Genomic DNA, 8,280 nt, shown 5'->3' on the forward strand with positions numbered 1-8,280 from the left:
GTCGGGGAGGGACGGGGGAGGCGGTGCCGCCGGCGGCGGGGAGCCCTCGGAGACGGCAGAGCCCTAAACTTGGGCACCCTAAAGCCCGCTGCGGGCGCAGCCCAGGTGCCGGGCTGGACGGACACGCAAAACCTGCCGCTCCTGGCGCGGCTGTCTGGGGTTAAACTGTCTGCGGCTGCTGGTTTGGAATAAATGAAATTCTCCTCTCTTTCACTTACTCACCCCAGCAAGGTGTTTCTTCAGAAGAGAGATGCACGCCTTCAGGGTCGCCTTCATCACACGGCTGGCATGCCATTCATGCCCGGTTTTCAGCTACTTCGTTTCGGAAGAAGCAAACGCCTCCCCAAGGGCACAGAGGGGTCCGTGCATGACCCTTTCAGTGTACTAGCCACGCACTTGTTCTGGTCACCACTTTGTGTCGCGGGGAGAGAGAGATTACTGACGGCGGCGGAGGAGGCAGATTTACAAGTTGTTAAGATAGAACAAATCACAGTATTTTAAATGTGCAACTCCTGTTACTACAGAAGCTATTTGTCGGTAACTGGAGCATAAGCAATAATATGTTTTGAGCAGTAAGTGTGGAGAAACTTGTGTGTGCGCGGGTGGCCAGCTCTGAGGTCCCACGGCAGGCTGGCACGCTCGTCGTGCAGCAGGGTGATGAAGGGCAGGGCACTGACAGAAACTTCTCCGGAAGTTGAAGGACAAAGCAACCTGTCCTGCTCTAGGTAAAGGGATCAACACTTCTGTGAACTTGCTTTCCCGAGGGGGTTCTTTATTTTCAAAGACTTTTTAGCTCTATGTTTGCGAGGGAAGAAGATGCATAATTTTTTGGAATAATTGATTCTCTTAAAACTTGAGAAAATGATGAGCCAGAGCACTTTAAGCTATCCTGAGTTACATATACTCAAATCTTTGTTATCTGATTACAGCACTTACTTTAATATTTATTATTTTTGAGGGGAAAAAGTAGTTTTATATATCTACTAGAGCATGTATTAAGGTTCTTGTAGTTAATGAAACATTTAAAGGGGTTTGCAGTGTAACTCCAATACTTACCTTTCAGGCGTGCTTTTTCACAACTAGTTTATGCTATTTCACAACTAGTTTAATTTTAGCCGTATAATTTGAGAGACTTCTATATGGGCAAAACTGAGGCAGTACTGATTCATGTTTTTTTCCCTTTTTGTTCTTTATACGTGGGTGGAGTTGAAAGCACTTATTCAGATCTATCCCCAGTTGCATCAGGCATAAATTTGCCCATTATATTTACTCTTCACTGGAATGATAACAAAGGGATGAGGAAATACATGATAAAAGAAGAGTGCTAAATCTACTGAGATTACATTATTCCAATAAACCACTGTTCCTCCTAATCATCATAAAAGAAGAAAGAAAATATTGGTGGCATATCTGTAAGATATCTCCACTTTTTGAGTTGTACTTGGTTGGAAGCAATGTCCGTCATAATCCTCCACATATATATAGAACCAAGGAACAGAACCACTACTATATTATTGATTTTAAATCCACATCAATATTATCTAGTGCTCTAAGACTGAGACTATAAATGACCTTCTCAATCTAGCCTTGGAAATAAAACCTGGATGAGAGACCCAAGGGAGGCAATAATAAGATGGCAAAGCCACCATGTGGTACAGACTAGCTCTGCCCAGTGTGCTTTGAACCAACCACTCGAGTCATCAGATTACTCTGATATTTTTTAAACTGCTCGTTGTACTTACATAAAAAGTCCATTTCTAAAAGGTCAGATAATCTAGTAAATGTAAAGCCAAATTATAACCAATACTATTTTTTGCAATGGTATGGCAAGATATAAAGGTCATACTTAAAGGTAGATTTACAAGGGAGCCTGTGGTAAGACTCAGAAATCCAGTATCGGACTCGAGAAGCTGTAGGAGACTTTGTGGCCTTGGATCAAGAGAGAGGCTCAGCTGTGGCAAATGCTCTGCACAGAGGGTGGGAAGGCAGCTGGCCAAGGGGCCTCAAGGGCCAGCTGGGAACACGTAGCAGAAAGGGCAAGATTAGTTCCAGCTGGGCTGGACAGGACCCTGAACACTTGAGCAGGCATCTTTGGGCCAGTCCCACTGCTTAGCCATGAAACTGGGCATCATGAGCTTCTGACTGCTTGTAAACAGCTCTCTTCTCACACCTGCTATTGGAGTTATGGGAGTGCCTTAGACACACCTATACCTGGACATGATTCATTCTATGAGAAGCCTGGCAGCTCTGTAAAACATGCAGAAAGCCTTGCTGTTGGCTTCTCCACTGCCCTGTCTCCAGATGCCTCTTGTACTGTTGCTGCAGCCAAGGCAGGGTTACCCAAGCAGGCATGCAAAATGCCCCCTTAGAGCTGGCACCAGACCTTCCCTTGGCTGTGCTGGCAATTTCCCCCAGTGATTTATGATTTCACTGTCTAGAAAAGAGCCCCATCTCTTTCCTCAGCAGCTGCTTAGGGAGGGACTGACAGCACCTTCTGCATTATCTTCAAAGTTAACTAATAGTGTTCCCTGCATCGTGCTGTCCTCTAACAGGAGAAGTTATCAATAACTGTTTAATGGGAAGATTTTTTCTATTTTCTTAGACTTTTAAAGTGTTTAATATATCTCTACTGCATTTTTCTTTCCCTGCATTGTCCTTGGCCAATAAAATAAGTTATGAAGCAAGGGGACATGGTAGCAGGTGGCATGATGAATTACCTCTTTAAGAAGCGATGTTCTTTTCCACCATGGATGTAATGTTCTTCCCAGGTAGTTGTACGAGGGCTCTTCCGTAGGAGCTCTTAGACATTTTGGAATGGGAATTAAACTCTCTGTGTACTTTGAGAAGCTTTCAGCAGATTTATGTATAGTTGAGTTCTAATGAAGCTCCTTTGCCCTTTATTTGCAAGTAATGAAGTAAACAGAATCAGGTTTGCATTTCTGTAGTGAACTAGTTTTTATTGCTATCACTTACAAGCAAGGCATCAACCAAGTTGTGTCATAACACAATGTAATACTGTAATTCAGATCATATCCAGCCTGCAGAACTGAGCAAAATTCAAACTGGAAACCTTTTTTAAAATGTCATTCAACTAACAGTGTTCCCTGCCAGGTGCAGATAAAATAGTTTTAATTTATAGTTTAAATTTAGGGAAAAGGCTTTTTTTTTTTTTTTTTTGCACATCAGTAAAATAAAATGCTAAATAGTACATTTAAATTTTTATCTTTCCACATGTAAAGGTTCTCAGATAATAGACTTGGAATTGAGTATCTCCATACCCTCAGCTAGAGTTAAGGTGGGAGAGCCTTAGCTGCTTCTTCACTCAGATTTCCATAAGGAAGGATGTGGGAGACAGCTCCCTGACCAAGTGGCCTCACACCTTGAAGCAGCCTGACCACAGAGATTTCTCCTTCTGGAAACTGCCTCTTCCCATCCTGAGCTCATTTCAAACACTATCATCTGGAAGAGGTGGAAGAAGTACCCAGTGTAGGATTTAGCTGTAACAAAAATACACAAATCCCAGTCAGTGGCTGCTGCTGGAGGAGATGTTTAAATTCACTTAAGTGAGTGCTTTTCTGGGTTTAGGTTTGTAAAGGGCCCTCTGTGGTTTCTGCATGTGGCCAGAGTCACTCTGCTCAGGGCACTTTCCACAGCCCTTGCTGGGCTGGACCACAGCAGAACCAGGGTCAGGCTCAGAGCCTGCTTCTCTCACCCTGAAAAAGCATAGCTCTGCAAAAATTTCATCTGTTGTCAAATGCAGGAACAAGAGAAGGCTCTAAGAATTCTATGGGGCAAAAAGAAGGGTGCAAAAACCAGGTGTGTGTTGAAAGCCCAGTGTTCAGAGTACTCAGTGTGGGAGAGGAAAGATCTGCGTTTTTTCAAGATTTTTTCCACTTTGCAGCTGATGTAGTTTAGTGCCAAGTTACAGAATCAAATCTGCAAGCCAGCACTAAAGCTGGACTGTGTGCCAAAGCCACTGCCCCATGGCATTGCTGCCTCATTCTGGTACATCCCACAGACGCTGAGTATGTCCAGGTTAGGGTTAGGGTGTTCAGAAGCTGGCAAAGAGAGCACAGTCAGTGCTGGTATGGCGAAAAAGGGATTTAGATTTGAATTGTTCTAGACCTCCAGCTGTGTGGATGGGTGCTTTAACCATGAGTCTGTTGGGGATGTGGCTGAATCATGGCTCTGGGAGACAAGCTGCTTCACTGGGCTGATGTTTGTTGGCATCGCTGCAGAGCTGTAGTTTAGTTCATCCCCCGAGTAAGGTGTCTGCTCAGGAGTGAGAATGTAAAGTTAAAAATACAGAGTGTAAACCTAAAAGCCGTTCAAAGCATTATGTAACTATGGAAGGTATCAACTGTGGAAGTGAAAAAGTTATGTTATTGTCAGGCAAATAAAGCAGATACTTTCCATCACAAATGTCTAAAGACTTCAGGAATGGAGATTATTTCTGTTAGCAGAATCTGATACTCTCTCTTGCTGAAGTTCTGAGCTGTCATCAGCCTCCTACTAGATGTTTCTGGAATAAGGAAAGAAACCTTTAATTCCCAGCCTAAGCTTGCATGTCAGATATTTCAGTAGTTACATAAAGTTTTCAATAGCTGTTAGATATACACTTCTTATTTTTAACTCTACACTCTCACTGCTCATTTTGCTTTTTCACCTTCTCCCAGCTCTCACCCTTCATCTATTCCCAGAAGCCTTCTGCCTCAGTCCTTACCAATCAAGCTACTTTCACAAGCACCGTCATTAACAATAGATAAAGATCTTTTAAATAAATTATTATCTTTACCCCAAAAGATCCAGATGACCAGATGTGCTAATGCAAGAGATCTCTTTGCCTGGGGGAGCCTGTGTTCTGGTTAAAACCAAGTTTGGACTAGCTTAGAGACGCACCAATTTCAGCTGATACACATACAACGCCATTTACCTCTTGTTTCATCCACTGTAGCACTGTGTTATGAAGATGCATCTACAACAATGCATTAGGTTAATTGCAGGTGGAAACTCCGGGTAACATAAGTCACTGAGCCCTAGCAGTGAACAGAACCAAGGTGAGCCCTAGTGGGCAGGCTTGTCATGAAAGTTTATGAAGTTTAAGAAATGCTACTCAAATATTTATCAAAAAAGTCTCCTCTTCAACCCAAACTTTATATCTTGAAGTATTCAAAGAGAGAAAAATCATGTAGCATGCCAAGATCCATGTAGGTATAGGAGAGTGGCATGGCACGCGGAGAATCCTGTCCATATTCCGGACCCATTGAAGTATGGCTGGATTATGGAAAAATCATTGCAAACATCTGTTCTTGCATGTGGTTGCACTAGTTTAGTTCTAGACATACCTGTGTTATCAGTAATACTGAGATATGAGGCTGAATTCCACCACACATTCCATATTTCTGATCTGCATGGTTTGACTTGATAATCTTAAAGGTCTTTTCCAACCTAAATATTTCTAGGATTCTATGAATTGTGGTCATCAATACAAAGAGGACTCCAACCCTGTAAACAGGTTCCCCTGTTATTAACTATCTCCGTCATGATCACTGTTCTTACATTCTGCTTCAAACAGAAAGCTTTGCAGAGAGCCACAGACAGCAAGGATGCAGTTATATTTAATTCAAAGGTATAAAAATAGGAAGTGAGCATTCACTTTATTATGTTGCTAATGAATTATAAAATGTATATCATCAAAATAAATATTCTTGAAATTACTTCCTAATGAATCAGTTACACAATGTGCCTACTCAGTTGTGTCAATGATTAATTATATTCTTGCCTCCTTCCTGGAATACAAATGCTTTTATTAAAGCAATCCAATGACAGTAAGACAACAGACTCATTCTTATGGTCATTCATTTGGCTGTGGATTGATAGAGTATTCCTTTCAGCGTCTTTAGAGTGCATCTGAACAGCTGCAAGTGGCTGTGACATAAATGAAAGTTCATGTCACCTTAAGCAGAATGAGATGAAAGACAGTCTATTCATCCAGTTTCAGCTTATCAGTGCACAGTCATTAAATACTAATATTATCTGGAGCACTGTGATAAATACAGAGCACACCGTGCCAGCTGCAGGCATCATCAGATGGGAGCCTTTTTACAACATTCTGATGCACAGAGGTGAATTATTCCAGAATATTAAACATTTCATTAGCTCTCAGCTTCAAGATACAGCTTTAGAAGCAGCCAGTCTCATGGAAAAAATTCTTATCACCAAATGCAAAACTTACAAATTGGTATTTATGAAGTTCAGTGACTGCCACCATGAAAGAGCCTCTGAAACCTTTGTGTAGGTGAGTGACATCGTTCTGCAAGGCTGAAAAGCAGTTGCTTATTTGCATAATGGCATTCACCTCATTGTTGAAAGATTAGGATTCATTTAATGAAAGTGGTCATGGGTGGAGAAAAATGCTTTTGTACTGAATGAAAATAAGGCAATCCTGCGCTTAGGTATTCCTCTTTGGCTGCCTAGCATAAGACACATGGAAAACCTTGACTGCCAGCTATCCTTGGCACTGATGGGCTTCATGTCAGTGAAGATAATTAATAATGTTGCTTCTTATACCCAGCTGCTTAGATGTCAGTAAGCAGGTTACTTTAATCTAGTAAGTGAATATCTGCAATTACATGGAAAGAAAGAAGCACTGGAGAATTCATTTAGTACGGTCTGTGCTGCATAATGCAAAGAGACCAATTTACGATGACAGGAAATGAGGGTGGTAGTAACTAGGAGTATACCACATGCGGCTGTAGGATGCAATTCTTTCACAGTATATGGTTTAGCTAAAATTGATGAAAGTTAAAAGAAAAACCGAAATACAATTAAGCCATTATGAAGAATATCCAGACATAAAGAATCAATCTTTTATGTGCTCTCTGTATTAAAAATGTTTGATTCAAGTGAAATTTTAGTAAAAAAAATGCTCAGAGTTACCTGGTACATAGGCTGCAGCAAAACAAAATGGTAACTTACAGAAGAAGAAAGTAAAGTTTTTTAAAATGTGAGTATTTTGTAAATGTTTCGGATGACAAAGAAAAGGCGGAGTGCCTGAACCACAGCTGACTGCACTTGATAGTGCTCTTTTTCTTAAAGTGCAACAATTACATGTAGGGAAAATGACATTTAAAAAAAAACACAGCAAGGAAGAACACAGTTTCCTTCGCCTATTAAAATTCCTCTTTCTTGGTTCAATCCTGACTTTGTTTTTGCACGTGCATCTCACTGAATTTAGTCAGTAGCCCTCTGGATGACCCCTCTCCAAATCCATCTCAGAAAAGGAGACCCTTGCTGAGTTGAGGGGAGCTTAGGGGTAGCTCTGGATGAGGAAGGATTTGGGGTAGGTTCTACTGTTGAAAGTCACATGGGGTAGAACCTACATCGTGTTTGCACTGACTCTGTCCCTTTCAGCAGTGAAGTCCTGTGGCCTGGCCAGCCTGGACAAGGCAGGCTCTGACCATGGGTGGCAGGATGATGGGTGCCTCCCAGGCCTGTGCATGGTGGGAAGCAAGTCCTGCAGGATGGGTGGAAGGGAGGGAGGGAAAAGCCAAGTAAAGGCTCTGTCCTTGTAGTCTGCTGGCGTTATCCCGCCTGGGCAGAGCTGTGGCCGGTGCCTCTGTACGGCGTATGGAGCCATGCGAGGGAGGGCAGAGGTGCCGAATGCAGGGCAGCAGCCTTCTCTCCTGGTCCAGGCCCTGACTTGGCACCATCTCTCTAGTTTGCTCGGGCAGAGAAGCCCTTGCAAGAGCTACTCGGACATTCCTGGCAAAATCTGTTTTTCCCTGATACTGCCAGGAAGCGCCTGGCTAGCTGGGCTCATTAGCCTGAAGTAGCATCTGTGACCAGCTTCCTCCTGACACATGAATTTGCTTGTTCCTTCCTCATTCATTGATGTACAGATGAAAAAAGATACAAGCATTGGGGAGCCAGCCCATTGTCTGTGTGGTGTGGCATCAGGACAGCCGCCGTTTCCTCAGAAAAGCTCTCCTGGGGCTTCCATGGCACCAGAGAGCATCTGGCTCCTGGACCATTCCCACAGATCCCTCCCTCCTCCTCACCTCCAGATGCTCGCCCAGACTCTGCCCATATGCAGGACCAGACCGACCATGGGAAACAGCCAGAGAAGAAGCAATTACTGGGTTAATGATCTCCTTTGTGACTACAGAAGCAGATTTCTGTGCTGTGGAAATCAGCAGGAAGGTGCAAGCACAACAGAATATGAAAATTAGTGAGTACTGGTACATCAGGGCTCGGGGACTTCTTTTCCCCAAACAGGAA

Source organism: Corvus kubaryi, unplaced genomic scaffold, assembly GCF_017639235.1.
Source record: "Corvus kubaryi isolate FWS band 111438036 unplaced genomic scaffold, C.kubaryi_AGA036_p1.0 split3-73, whole genome shotgun sequence".
NCBI classification, from domain to species: Eukaryota; Metazoa; Chordata; class Aves; order Passeriformes; family Corvidae; genus Corvus; species Corvus kubaryi.